The following is a 15,435-nucleotide window of genomic DNA, read 5'->3' as shown; positions in this document are numbered from 1 at the left end:
CTGGGAAACAAACAAGTAAAGTCGGTTTCAAGTGTCTCCTATTAATATACAGAAACAATTCTCTCAAGCTTGAAGGCACAAACAAGAAATAGTAGGTTAGAGCTCCATGAAACCACACAAACTACAGCAGAACAGAAAGCTACACTGAGATTTATTAGTTGACTAGAAAATTCATTGCAAAAGTGTATTTACTTCATGGAGGAAGTCACCACTGCCACCGCTAAGTGAGTCAAGCTAGTCTGCTAGAATGTTTTACATAATGGGAAATTTTTTATTGGCCAGAGGTTCACAGTGTTCTTAAATTTCCAGAAACTGCAGATGTAAAGATACTTCTGTTAACCTGAACCAAAACCAAGAAAAGAAACTATCTGAGATGCATGCTCCATTTCTCAACACAGTCTAATTTTACTAGCTACTGTACTTGAACCTATTCAGCGTACGAAAAATTTACACTCAGATAAACAGGGGAGGAAATACGAAGATTGAAAACACAGGTAGTTTTAATACTGCCACCAAACTATTAAAACGTATTGGCTAGCACATCGTGGCCATTTCTAAACTGCGATACTGAGAACTGAATGTAGCTTAAGTCACCAGTTTATTCATGTAAAAAATTACTGCTAATGAGACAATCGGAATGGATTTACAAGAAGGCACGATACCATCTTAATTCTTCCATTTTCACTTTATGGTGACATAAAAGCTAGCAAGAGAGCCAAGAATCCTTACAGACAGTCAGTAAAAACTGAAAGGCGTTCTTTTCTTCTTCTACCAATGAAAACGCGACACAACTACAATGTAAAATCCAGTTCACTCAAAACAGAGTAACTGGAATGAAGGAAGCTTTCCTCAGTCTTCCAAGGGCTGAGAACAGCTTGAGAGCTATATTTGATGTCAGGAAACTCAAAGATAAAATCAGGGTAAACTCAATACAGTCACTGCTTAAATGTATTCCCTCTTATTCTGCTAAAAATACAATAAATTTGAAAATTCGGATTGTCTAGATTATCGCTTATAGTTCAGTTACTGCTTTTACTTTTTTTTTTTTTATAATACTAAAGACTACATTTTTTTTATAAATACAACTTCTGCAAAGTTGCAAATTAAGTAAATATTATGAATTGATATAGTGGATCTTAAATTCTAAAGTATTAAGATTTGAATTCTAAAATATTTCAAATTGCAAAACCGATCATAAGTTAAATCTGTGTAAAGTCTCAAAAGCACAAAGACCACAATTGTTTCAGTAGTGAAGAGGTACAACTCTGTTACTGTGGCAGCATAATAGAACTTTACTAAGATGCCATAAAGCATTCAGGAAAGAAGGAATAAAAACACCACATATTTAGAAGCCCAAATTCAGAGTTCAGCATCTTTAGCCAGCTCCTGCAGAAGAGCTCCACAATGCAATACATGAAAAACTGTTCCTATAGTCCTCTTGCAATCTATTTTACTCTTGCAATGAAATTCTTTATATAGAGTTCTGTCCTACCAAAGCATCGTTTCCACGCCACTACATGTTAAGACCTCACAACTCTCCTTTCTTTTCACAGGTGATTTACTTTACTTACATATCTGCCAGTAAAAGCCATACTTGAGTAAAAGCCACAATTGAGAGTAGCCCTGAGGAGAAGGACCTGGGGGTGTTGATTAACAAGAAGCTCAATATGAGCTGGCAATGTGAACCTGAAGCCCAAAAGTCCAGACGTATCCTGGGCTGCTTCAGAAGAAGGCCACCAGGGTGAGGGAGGTGGTTGTCCCCTCTGCTCTGCTCTTGTGAGACCCCACCTGGAGCCCTGCATTCAGCTCTGGGGCCCCTGCACAAGAAGAACATGGGCCTATTAGAACGAGTTTGGAGGAGGGCCATGAGGATGATCAAGGGGCTGGACCACCTCTACCATGAGGACAGGCTGAGGGAGCTGGGGTTGTTCAGCTTGGAGAAAAGAAGGCTCCAGGGAGGCCTTATAGTGGCCTTCCAGTACCTAAAGGGGGCCTACAGGAAATCTGGGGAGGGACTCTGTCAAGGAACGAAGTGCTAAGACATGGGGGAATGACTTTAAACTTAAAAAGGATAGATTTAGATTAGATATAATGAAGAAATTCTTTGCTCAGAGGGTGGTGAGGCACTGGAACAGGCCCCCCAGAGAAGCTGTGGATTCCCCATCCCTGGAAGTGTTTAAGGCCAGGTTGGTTGGGTGGATCAACAAAAATGACTAAAAAAGGCCATCTGAATCCAGTAACTACATGCTCCTTTCCTAGTTTCAATGTAAAAAAAGGGGTCTGCCTCCACTGCAGGATAGAACTGACCTGTAATCATGCAAAATTGTTACATATATACACACAGACAAAGCAAGCATAACAGAAAACAGAAAGCATATTCCTGTCTGTTATCTGGTGATGAATGCACTCATTCATTTGAAGGCCCAAATTCTACCCCCGGAACATACAGGCCAAGACCAGCGATACAGCTACACTGACCAGGTGAAATACAACATCTCTACCGCACAGTGGCCAAAGCAAGCTGTTGGAATGGCCCTGAGGACCCAAAGGTGCCCACCAGTTCACATAGAAAGCTCTTCACCTGCACCTAGCCTGCCAGCTTTCCTGCCAGGCTTAACAGCATTGCGTTTCTGCTGGCTTCATCTTTATCCACATACCGAATACCAGTCCTCCCTCTCCACAAACTGGTAGACTACACTCCCTGTATGCCTTATCAAAAAACCACAACCAGAACAATATTGGTTTTGTGGTCTGCCTAAGGTTTTCCACCTAAGGCGATTGCTGCACTTCATAATGTGAGCATAGCTGTTCCTACGGCATTGCACATCTGGAAGTCATGCTGGAGCATGCTTAATCTGCTCTTTTGCTAGACAGCCCAACAAAGGTCAGAAGCCTCTGAGCTACTGCCATAAACGAGGGCCATGCCATGAAAGCACCCTTCCTTTATTCTGATAGGGATACAGTGCTACAGAGGGTTCACTAAGTCTTGTCAAACATGGTATTTCCACTTTCTTCAGGGAGAGGCCTCAGAACAGCAGTCCAGAACTGCAGTGAGAGCACACAGTACTAGCAGACTAAACAAGGGGCAAAGGATGCATTAAAAAAAAAAAAAAAAAGAAATCCTTGCAGAAGCAGCAAGCATGCATTTCAGCCTATATTCAAGCCCACAACGTAATCCTCCAGTGAAAGGAAGAACTGTGAGAATGAAGGCAAACATAACACCAACACACAACTGAAAGACTCTTTTTTTCCTGTAATAGAGACTTCTGTCCTTCTAAAGCACTCTGCTCATGGACAGAGTAAGAGGGTAACAGAAAAGCCACCTGTATCACTATTTAAAAACAGCTGAGAGTTCTCTACTGACAAACTGACTGCCCAGATCTTATACCTCCAGTCCAGCTATTCCCAGGTCAGAGTAAGGACTGGAGACAACTCTGAAGCCTCCTGTGTCTGTGCAACCACCAGAAGCAGTTATGTCTTGGCAAATTCCTGGCAATGGTATTAGTGATTTAAAATGTGTAACATTCCAAGATCTATTTTCCCCTATGCGCTTTTGCCAAGCTCAGTATTGACAGGAAGTTAGTTTTAATCAACTGACATAATCCTGAGAAGTCATCAGCCTGGCTTCAATTCTCATCCTGCCTGTTTGTCCAAAGTTAGTTAATTTGAGCTGTCTTCTTAACTCGTTCTGCCACAATCATGGCAAAGCTGTAACACTGTCATGATGAGGACTGACCGTTCTCAGTATTTGCAGATAGAATGACCCAGTCACCACTTAGTCTCATTTTGGTTATTGAGAACAGATGAGTATTCTACATTAGCCTAGAACAATAGGAGCCACGCTAATTTACAACCACTATATGTTAACCGCTTTATTCAAGCACCGAACATCTCAATATGCAGGGAGGTTTAATTGGAGGCCATAGAAGAGTCTCTCAGAGATGCAAACACCGAAGGCTTCTTAAAAAGATTTTTATTTACAGGAGAAACAGTAGGGATCAGAAGAACAAAGAGACAACACCAATTTAAAGAGAGTCATCATAAGGGCTCAGGGAGCCCTACCAGGACAATCAGGCCATACAGACACATGTGAATTATTAAACATATTAAACACTCTCTAAATGCTTTTGCTCCTATTGTTCTTACTGTATGTAATATTTAGCAATAGGCTCTGATGCCTGAGCCCTAATTTGGCCTTCCCATCTTTCCCTTTGCATTTGCTATACTTGTGATAGTTTAAAAAAAAAAAAAAAAGACTTAAAAAACAGCTCCTTCATTTTACATTTCACTGCACAGCTTCACATAACAAAACTCATGTTCACTGATCATTTAAACATTGTCCATGGTACAAAGCGAGTTCTAGCATGCTGCAGCTCTGGGTCTGCTCTACATATGGGGGAAAGATGCAATTTCATTTCAGTGCTGGTAATGACATCAGGACTGACACGTTGCATTTAGTCTTAACTTCAGATTCAGGCATCTCATTTAAGATGAGGCTGTAGGACAAGTACTTCAATCCTCAATGACATCTTGAATTGGATTCAGTATTAGAATTCGGGAGAGCAAGAGAAATTGAGGCTGCACCCTTGCTGCAAGAAAATTGTAGGCTATATGAAAACTTAAGAGCAGTGAGCTACCCAAAGCCAACAACCAAGCCCAATCAAGACCTGTTCATTTGAATTGGAATTCTGTTCTCCAAAATGCTTGCAGGTATTCCTCATTTGGTAAACATCTTGGAATGTAATAGATTTATTCTCTATTATTCAATCCTTTAAGTCACTGTTGAAAATTATAACCATCCCAAAAATAGATGCTTAGGCAATACATCCCAGGATGATCACAGCTAGCAGAATCTTTCCTCTCTCTTCTCCAATCCATTCCATACCACTCCTGCAGCTATCTTTTTAAAGTGGGATGGTTCTCCCCAGTCCCCCTAAATCTTTAATCATGACAGAAAAAACTGCAACAGAAATACAATGGAGAAGTTTCTAATAACCCTTAGGATCATTCTGCTATCTTGCAGATGTTTACAAACAAAATATTTTTTCTAGTTTCTCTGGTAAATAAAATTATATTACACAGTTTCACGCCACTCGTTACAAAAGTCACAAAATCAAATATGGAAAACATCTGGAATTGCATTTAACCTCCATGAATTACCATAAATATTCTGAAGAGTTAACAGCTAATTGGGTTATGCATTGTAGTATTTCATTCTTACGTAGAAGAAAGCAGCATTAATTACTTCATCTCTCTTGGCATCAACTGTTGTTACTTTTTCCTTCATATTGACTGTTGGAACAATACCCCCTTAACTGCTCAAGATCACATGAAAGAATAACGAGAATATATTTTTATCTCCCTCATTAGTTTGATATTGTTCTTTGCCTCAAACACTCCAATTTTTCCCTACATGCCTGTACCATTCTGTCTTGCTTATCTTTAACACTGCCACCTAATTTCATAGTTTCTTTTTGAATTTCAGATCATTAGCAGTGTACTGATTTAGCCAAAGCAGTCTGTTGCTATGTGTCAGTGCAAAAGAAGTACAAATTAGTAATTCACACTTACCTGCTCTTTAAGGAACAACTTCACTGAATTCCTTAGTCTTAGTCATGCTTCCTAAGTCATCTCCTACAGCATCTTACCTACAAGTTTCCTGAATTCTAGCTATTCTATCATACAGCTGGATGACATCATGATCTTTTAACTGCCCTTACAAGGGTTATTATTATGAGCAAGCTGCACATTACTATTAGCAAAGTGATGAGATAATTACAGCAAAGTTCTCAACCTCAACAGCTTGTCCATTTTCCTAGTTACCTCATAACTGGTAACTTTTTTTGTTTGAATTTTCCCCCAGATGGATCATTAAGACCAGCAAAGAGAACCATCCCTCCCTTATTATTCCAACTCGCTAGATTTGGGGGAATTAATAGCACTTTGCAGTCACACCTTCTAACCCCAGGTAAGGTCAGAAGGTAAACCAAGAATCTGCAAGCTGCTCACTTCTCTTGAAAATAGAAAATGACATACAAAATCCACTGGCTGCTCCTTACCAGCTTTCAAAGGCTACTAAACTCCAGCCAAGTCTGTTACATTAGGCTTCCTGCTGCTGAGTACAAAATTATTTAAAATTTCCAACCCCAAGAAGTAGAGTTTTGCTAAGCCATTTCTGCTAGCCAGCCTTCATGAATGCTCTTCAATAAAAACCTTCCCAAAAGAAAAAAAAAAAAAAACTCAGTTTCTTAAAAAAGATTTAATCTGCATTTCTTGTTAACCATTATTTCATTTTAAGGAAGTCTTTTGCTGGCTAGTCACAATCACCTCCATTTGTTAAATCATGCTAAAAATACTTCTACCTGTAATGGGAAAAGGGCTGTGGCTTCATGAACGCAACCTAGAATCACAGAGTGGTTTGGGTTGATCCTTAAGGATCAGCTAGTTCTAGCCCCCGACCAACTTCTATTTCTCTTGTCCAACACCAATTCTAAAAACTAGTTATTTTTCTACTTGCAGCCTTTGTGGCAATAAGAATTCAAAGACCTCAGCAATCCAGCTGAACTATCTTTGAAGGAGTCCTAACAGCATGGATACGCTTGCTAATGCGCATTTTCAGTTAATACATATGAAGAGTGAGGTGTCCATCCAATCATGGGTGTTTAGTGCAATTTTAGGTGCCCTAAAGCATCCAAGATGTGCAGGACTGGCTTATACAGGCTTGCACATATGGAGCACGGTTTTGGAGCAGTAACTTGAGACTGTCTGGGATAACCTACAGCATTTAAGATGGTACCATGTGCCTACACATAGGCACCATCTCTGCTCCTGTATGTTTTTCTAAAACTCGCTAGTCAGCCATGGTTCAGGCAAATGAATGCTATCACTACACATTTAATTAGCAGTGTTTTGTTTCAACTTAAAAAAAACAGGTGGACAGGGAGCAGCAAGGAGACAGGAACTCAAATTCACTGGGGTGTTAATGCTGCAATGGTCAGCCTAATTCACTTGGGGATTTTAAAATCAAGTATTTCTTGACACTGGATTTCTTTAATGCTGTAGCATCCCCATCCACATGATAGCAGCGTATGAAGGTAACACAGAGTCATCATTTAAACAGATGAGAGATACAACAAAAGAGGCAGCTGCTAGAATTGAAATCATCCATGCGAAAAGCATATGCTTTACTTCTCCCATACCTCCTTCCCATGGAGACAGCCTGTCTTTTCAGTATCTTACCTATTAATTTCAAACTACAAAAAAAAAAAAAACATCTTTGCAAGTATCACTGCCTTTGGAAAGTATTTTATTAAAAAGAAGTCATTTAAAAAAATATGTAGAAACAGTTCTAGGCAGAAACCTGCTTCTATTAGGTATCTAAGTATTTCAATACCAGCAGCACCATCTAATGGAGAGCTCACCAAGTTTTCCCCCTTCTTTAAGACGACAAACATTTTGGAAATAACTGATGTTTTAACACATAGCCTATCTCTGCAAAAAACGATTAGCTACAACAGAAGCCAAATCACTTCTCCATGAACTGTCAGACAGCCCATTTTCACAGATATGACATAAGTACAACTGGGAGTTTGTTTAACCAGGAGATAAGATTTTAGTTAAAGTATTTAGATGTGGATTTGTGGAAAAAAGCAATGCCAGTTTAAAAATACCTTAAGAATGTTTAAGCTTTCCCTCCAAAATTAAAATGGAGATGCCAGTGCCTCTAAAGTTTAAGGAATATTGACAACCCTGGATCTTAACCATAGCAACCCAAGTGACTACCTGCACCTGCTCAAAATGAAGGTACACACTCCAAGACATCCTTAAGGTTGCTCTTCTGTCACAAAACATACTACGCGAGATGGGCAGCAAATCAAGAAAAAGCATCAATAAAGTATGTAGTGCAATAAATTGCGGGAACTGCCAATAGTCATCTCATTAACAACATTTTCTCATGAAAATATGACAGCAAAGTATCTAGTTACATATGTAATTGACCTATATGAACTTTTATCCTCACGTCATTTTGTCTTCCTTGTTCTTCAGATGGTTTGTTAAATCACAGCATTTCAAGGAAGGGTTCAACTACTTTGAACTTTGCCAGTTAACTCAGCACACTGACACTCTTGTTCTGGAGTAACTGCTTTTTTATGTACAGCTCAAAGGACTTTCAAAGACTGTCTGCCCCAGCTCACCTCAGAACAGTCAGCTGATACATTGAGAGTTTGTATTAGAAGACAAACAACTCTTAGTAAACAAGTCCGCAAAGCTACACTACACATCAGACTTCAGCTGCATGTGCTACAGGTTTTACATACATGAAGAAGAAAACTCCAAATCCCTTCTTCACTTATTTTAGGAAAATCTCCTCAGAGATATGCAGAATGTAGTAGGCAGGTATTTGTTTGCTTGTCCTAACAATTAAAAAAAAAAAAAAAAACACAAAACAAACAAACTGCCAAGAGAGTAAATCCCCCAAAACTCCCTCAAAAAGTTACTGGCTGGAGTACTGAAAGTTATGTATCTAAATAATCCTTTCCAAAATGAAAGTGAAGCTTTCAGGAATTTGCAAGAAGGAAAGAGGAAGAAGGGGAATTTATGGGCCACGGTATTGAAAAAATTGCTGACAAAGTACAGCACACAAACAGCAATAAACTTGCTTTATGTTCCTGGATACTGCCAACAGCATTCTTCTGCACATGCTCCAAGGCAGTGTGAAAATATCTCACTATAACATTGATTAAAACAACAAAAAAAATCTGCCAAACAGTAAGGGCAACACAACAGCAATGTCTGCTACTCTAACTACAACACGGGATCCACTGCCATTTCCATTACTCACCAACACCACCAGTGAGCAGCAGTAAGGCATATTTACTAATATGAAAAATATGAGTAGGCATAAAAGGCATATTTACTGATCTGAAATGCAGCACACACAGGTTCTGCACACAGAAGAATGGTTCAACTCCTAACAGAAAACAGAGAGGATACTGGCACTCAAAATCAGCGCTAGGTATTACGAACTTCAAATTAAGTTCGCTCAAATCCTTTTTCTTTTCCAAAAAAAGTTATGAGTTCTAGAAGGCAACGGAAATACTACTGCATGAGACTGTCTCAAAACTGCTAGATACACACATAGGCGTATCAACAGCATTCACTTAAGTATGCAGCCTCCTTCCACTTAAACTAATGACAACATTCTGAGAATATGCAACTCTACAACCTAATGCACTTTACCTTTGGCACCTGTTGAACATAGAACTGGTACCCTCATCACATGCAGCTGCAACGGTCAGAACTAAGATGTTCCCAGCTAAGAGCACAATGCTCCTCTCTCAAGGAAAACGGAAGACAGTGAAAAGGATAGAAAGAGAGCATTTGTAGATCTAAGGACATACATACTTCAGACAATACAAGGGTACACTGTAGAACCATCTTCAGTGGCATGGAAGAGCTTGTTAATTCACCTGGGGTTGGGGGAAATGAAAGAAACAGGCAGCTACAGAGAGGTCAAAGAAAAGCTGATTTACAGATAAAGGTTATTAGACAGAAATATGAGAACAAGTACAAAGCAAGTATTTCAAGAGAGAAGTGACACAAATGGGAAGAAAAATGAATGGGAAAATGAAGTCATTTTGCTCACGTAAAAGGTTAAGACCACCTTGGAATAAAAGTCATCCCTTCGTAACTTACAATTACAGGAGATATGGAACAACTGAAAGCAGTTCAAAATAAGCCACTTCTAAGAATCAGAAGAACCAACTTAAATTAAGAGCGTTTACACTGTTTGGCCAAACAACTTAAGATGGAACAGAAACACAGTATTAAGAGTATTTCACTGGTAGCTGAAGAGTATAAAATGCAGGAAGAAGAGTGACTTTGGATGCTTTAAAGGAGTTTAAAACAAGCAGATGAATGGAAATTTTAAGGCAGTACTTCCTAAGCAAAAAAAAAAAAAAGACAATTCCTTAAAGCTGCAAGATATTAAACGAATGGTCAGAAGACACATCACACAAGGAAACTTACTCTTGGAAGGGTCTTCTCTGTGGAAAGGAAGAGATAGGGGATGGGTATAGACTGATACAGTACACAACATATCCAAAATAGAAAATTCTACCAATTATTCTAATTATCTCTCACAAGTACATGGATTAGCTTACAACATGAATTTTATTCACATTGCCAAAATTTGGTTCATGAGCTGGGCTTTGCCATTAAAAAGTTATTTTAGGCACCTCTGTTGTGCAAGTAAGCTAGTTCCATAGATTAAGGCAAAACCCTTACTGTTCTAGAACATCCAAGGCAGAAAGCTGGGAACACGCAAGAGCACCAAAACAGGTTCTGCTTTGAGAAATTGTCCTGGACACTCAGGTTCATAGAGCCCTGCATGTTTGCTGTATGCAACAGTGCAAGAGCCGTGAAGCAAATACTGTTTCCTGTCCCATAATGCTGACAGTGCAGAATGGCACAGCACTGTGGAGAAGACAAAACAGGATGCCTCTACACAACTGTTGCAATTCATGTCATTTATCAATGGATAAAGCTCGTACTGCCCTGCTGTGCCTCAGCACCTCATCATTTTTAATGTCCTCAGAGGGCAGGAAAGCACCACTATTTCCATTTTACAAAGCAGGAAAAGCTGAGACCATGGGGCCAGCAGACAGACGTAAGCCACAAGCTGTATGACAAGTATTCTCAGAAGTCCCAGCCAGCTCTCACCTAACCCTAGAGGCACCTAAGTACCGGTACTCTTACCCCACACAGCACCTTGAAGGCATCTTCTGTGCTACAAGAACCGTCTGTCTCGAGGACAAGGCTGGTCACCTCAGCAAGCACCTCAGTATCAGGTTCAAACGCACCAGAAGACAAGAAATAAGACATCAGTGGAAAGAAGCATCAGCAGACTGTATGCCTTTCCTCATCTTGGTAATCATCCTAACCACCCTTCTGAGCCATCACGCTTCCTCTTGCTCTGTTTCACAGGCACAGCGAGTTTTGATTATTCCTGGCATAGCAGAAGAGTTTCAAGAGAAGGAAGTGACACTATGCTTAACTGGCCTGTGAGCTGGTTATGAGAATGCTCCCCAGGGAAGTAGAAAAGTTGGATTGGAATCCCCCTTCTGCCCCTGGGACATGAGCATGATGTCACACCACTCAGCACCACAACATCCAAAGCCCTTGGCACTTTGGCCTTCCAATGACTTACATTACATACATCTACAGGAACAAAACAACAGCCTCCAGGTCTCCCAGATCTTATACTGCTATCTTCAACAGGCCAGCTTCTCACTCCCAAGAGATGTCAGAGCTTGTGGGAAGAGAGTAGCAGCCAGGAAGACACTGCTTCTTCCAAAGAAGCATCTGCAACGTGCTTTTCAAGACCAACAAAATCAAAATAATTCATTTTGCTAGACACCCAAGAATGCTGTGAAGACTCATGGCATTCCAAGCTTGTCTTGAATGGGCATATCTTATTTGATTTACCAAAAGATGTTTTTTGTATTAATGCAGAAACCAAGTCAGACAAGTTCAATATTACTCCAAATGCTGAACTTCTGCAGTCATGAGCCTCCATGCAGCCATCATTGGAGCATGTAAAAGAGAAATTTCATGACTTCTTTCAATGAAGGCTTGGTCTGGAGCACTTGCTATGCATACTGTATGTGAAAGGGTGTATTCACTTCAGAGCATTTACACTATATTAGAGAATTATCAGTGATTTTATCATGGTAAATAACGTAGAGAATGTTCCCTAGATCTATTTCATAAGTGAGTATTTTATTACAGTATATAAAGTAATACCGGAACTATAAAATGCTCTAACCTAAAGAATTTCTGCTATGGCCAATGCAGTTCCAATGCCTGCAGTTTGCAATAGTCAATCATGATGTCAGAGTACACAATGACCCAGTTTAAAGTACAAGGAGGGAGCCAGGGACGGAGGCTGTCCCACACATCCAACATGGAACTCTTGCACCCACGAGCACGGTGAGCCTTCCCTTCCCGTGCTGCCCTTTACCAGATGGACTGCAGGATTCTAGTAAAAATCACACTTACATGTGCAGAGTAAATCAGCATGGAAGAACAACAGCATGGAAATCAAAGGCTTAACATTTTGGGGGTGTGGAGAGGATTAGTGACCTACAGTTGTTGTATATAATTTTAGAGACACTCACCCTGTTAACCCAGTTACAAAGCCAACAGTCAGGAGCAATTGAAGTCACAGGGGCAACTGTGTTTTGCTGTCAGTGCTAAAGTAGAAAAAAATCCAGGAAGAAAAAAATTCTCAGACCCCACTACATAAAATGTATATATCACAATTTCCAATAACAAATCATCTTTTGCCTCATTTTCTTCTTGTGCTTAGATCTTTCTACCATACGCTTTCCTTACTGATTTTCTAGGGGTGGAGGGAGTTGGCTTTATTTTTCTCTTCTCTCCCATTGGCACAGACCAAGAGAGCACCTCTTCCTACTCTGCAGACACCTAATCATCTTTCCTTGCAAGCTGCCACCCCTCTCCTCTGAATTCTCTAGTCCTTTCTTTTTCTTTCTGTCTGAAACAAAGAAATAAAATAAATAACTTAAAGACATAACAATTAAATGTTTTGTTTGTCAAAACAAACATATACTGACTTGAAACTACCTGCTTATGATGGCATGGGCTTCCAGCAGGCAGACTAGTTCTATTTTCTTTGCCAGCCCTTTGCTGCTGTGGTTTCTATGTCACTACTTCACCACTGCAGGTTTAAAAGTGTAAGATAAAACCCTGTAAAGCTACAGCTCTCCTTCTTGTGCTACAATCACACCTTTATATTGTTGCACAAACCCACACAACCCTCCCGCCCTCAGCTTCTTTACCCCATACCACATCTTGAAGTCTCCAATTTCACCCTCTGCCACCACTTTTGGTGTTCCTGAGCCACAGGCCAAAAATGCCAGGAGGTTTTAAATACAAGCATCATATGCAGAAAGTACCCACCCACAAGAATCAAAAATTTAAAAAAAATAAAAAGCCTTGGCAATTCTTTAAAGGAACGGTGCACAAGAACACAGACATCTGAAACCAACATGTAATGAGCAGTCTTCAGACATAAGATTCAGCACCTCCAATTAAGCAACACTGTTATGCTAAAATACATGAAATCCAGTTATTGCATCATCTAGGATATCTGAGATCAAAACGTGTTATTCTTGCAATATCTATTCATACAGAGCCAATTTAGGATATTGGATTAGATTTAAGTCATGCCTATTTTTAAACTGCCTTACTTTTCATCTGCACAACTGTGATTGTCTACTTACCGATGTATTTACATACCGGTGGTTTAACAACAAAAGTTAAAAATTAGGACTGCTGACTTTCCTTGTTTTCAGTATTGCCATAGCTACTAACACAGCATTGGAAAACACGCTCCCCTTCCATCACTTAAACTTTTCATTAGGAACAAGAGCAATGCAAAGATCTCAAATGCAGCAGGCTGTTGAAATCATTTAGAAACAAACCGTGTTAGCATGGACTGGTAAGACCTCATTAAGAATTTTCTGTTACTGATGTTAACTACTGCCATCTTACACAGTTTTCTCAGATACCAACAGTAAATATGCTTACCCGATGCTCAAATTCTCTGAATCCATACTAGAACTGCTTCTCAAAACCAGGATCATCGCTGCTAACTGCAGGAGGACTTCAGGCAAGCCCAAGGACTCAGCCATTTAGTGTCCTCTTCCCATTATAATTAATTTGCTTTGATACTGAATGCACTTTACCTTTCTGCATCCTAGATCCAGCTGCTAGTGGAAGTGTTGAATCAAGTCAAGTTTCAGTAAAACACCTACCATTTTCACGTTGTACCAAAGCAACTTTTATAACCTCATAGCGCTGTCTGCTTGTGATGCCCCAACTCATGATACATCAATGTTTCCGTTATCAAGCCCTATTACAGGGGTTTCCCAGTCCAGCCATAAAAAAACGATTCAGTCCAAATATTCAAATATTTCCTGTCTTAAAATAAAAATCCTCTCCCTAAGCTAAATAAACAACGTTTACATCCACGTTACTCATACACTTCAGCATGTAGAGATTGCCTTTTATAGGCACTTTTAGCCAAATAGCTCATTTTAAAGGACAGCATACATGATGTTATCATCCCTTTAGTCGTAACTCTAGTGCTCAATATATCCTTTGAAACCAGGCTTCTACACGAGTCAATAGCTATTTTAAACACTGACTTTCACTATTTCATATTAAGCTATTCCATTTGCCTGAGCTACATACGGTTAACACACCTTGACATCACATGCTAAGCTCCCTTTTCGGTCTATGAATGCGAGCTCAGAGTAGTACACAACAACCCTACGTGAATCCTACAGGACAGATGTACAAGGAGGAATGCTCAGTTTCATCAAAGAGATAAAAGCACAGGGTTTATGGTACACAAGACTGTTAGATCTCAACACGGTAGAGAAGGCAGGGACCCAAGCAGGCTGCAAATTTCACATTGTATCACTGGAACTTCCCACATTCTACTACTACAGAAACAGAAAACGACAGAAAGACATTCTAGCGCGCGGTGAAGATCCACCTAGAGGTGCACGTACAGCCTTTCATGTCACACACAAGCTCAGACTGGCAGCAGGCGAGATTACGCCGCTCAGCATTAACACGGTTTCACTCGTTCCTCCGCATGTAATTCGGATCTCAGACACTTCGGATACAAATAAATCAAGACGTAGATGCCTTACCTTCCTATTTTACAAGCCGCTGCAGTTCTCAGATTATGAGTCAGTCATAGGTTCATCTGCAGAGGAATGACTCAGTATAAACTTTTAAACACTCGTGTTTTTTTTTTTTTTTCCCCTAACCCGCACCGCGGTCATTAATTTAAACGGGCGAAAACGCGATGCTGCGAAAACAGCGCTCGGAAATGAATGGCGTTACAAATAAATAAATAAGGAAAAAACAAAAACAAAAAAAAAAAACAAAGCCCCTCTCCCGCCAGCCGGTCGGGATGCAGACAGGGATAAAAAAAAAAAAATAAGGTAAAATAAAATAAAGCCAAGTCCAAGTCCGGGAGCAGCTCGGTGGCACGGCCACGGGTTCCCCCTCCCCCCCGGGGACAGCCGGAGCACGCCCGGAGAGCCAAAGCGGGCCGGGGCGAGCCAAAGGGGGGCGAGCCAAAGGGAGCCGGGCCGGGCCGGGCAGCTCGGGGAAGGCGCCGAGGTGCCCGGGGGCCCCCCGGAGCAGCCTCGCTCGGCGGCTGCGGGCAGGCAGCGCCTCTTTAAAGGCCGCCGGCCCGCCCCCAGCGCCGCACACGGAGGGAGCCAGGAGCGCTGCGAGGCTCCCGCATTCAAACGCCGCAAGGCAGCGGGGAGAGGGAACGGGGGTGGGAAGGGAAAGGGGGGGGGGGGGGGGGGGGGGGGGTGCCGTAGC

The 15,435-nt window shown here is 40.8% G+C and overlaps 1 protein-coding gene across 12 annotated transcripts in view; it reads right to left on the bottom strand.

Annotated features, from left to right (window-relative positions):
• The window catches only part of TRAF3 (TNF receptor associated factor 3), a 71,337-nt gene that overhangs the window by 55,269 nt on the left and 633 nt on the right, over window positions 1–15,435 (bottom strand). For 11 of the 12 annotated variants that reach the window (XM_035326561.1, XM_035326572.1, XM_035326573.1 and 8 more), the window contains exon 2: window positions 14,748–14,803. The gene's annotated coding sequence lies outside the window, so the exon portion shown is untranslated. Of the gene's footprint in view, window positions 1–14,747; window positions 14,812–15,435 lie in introns of all 12 variants that reach the window. The other variant, XM_035326571.1, reaches the window with a different exon arrangement.

The sequence above is a fragment of the Oxyura jamaicensis genome, chromosome 5 (genome assembly GCF_011077185.1).
Source record: "Oxyura jamaicensis isolate SHBP4307 breed ruddy duck chromosome 5, BPBGC_Ojam_1.0, whole genome shotgun sequence".
NCBI lineage: Eukaryota > Metazoa > Chordata > Aves > Anseriformes > Anatidae > Oxyura > Oxyura jamaicensis.
This window is presented reverse-complemented; position numbering and strand designations above follow the sequence as displayed.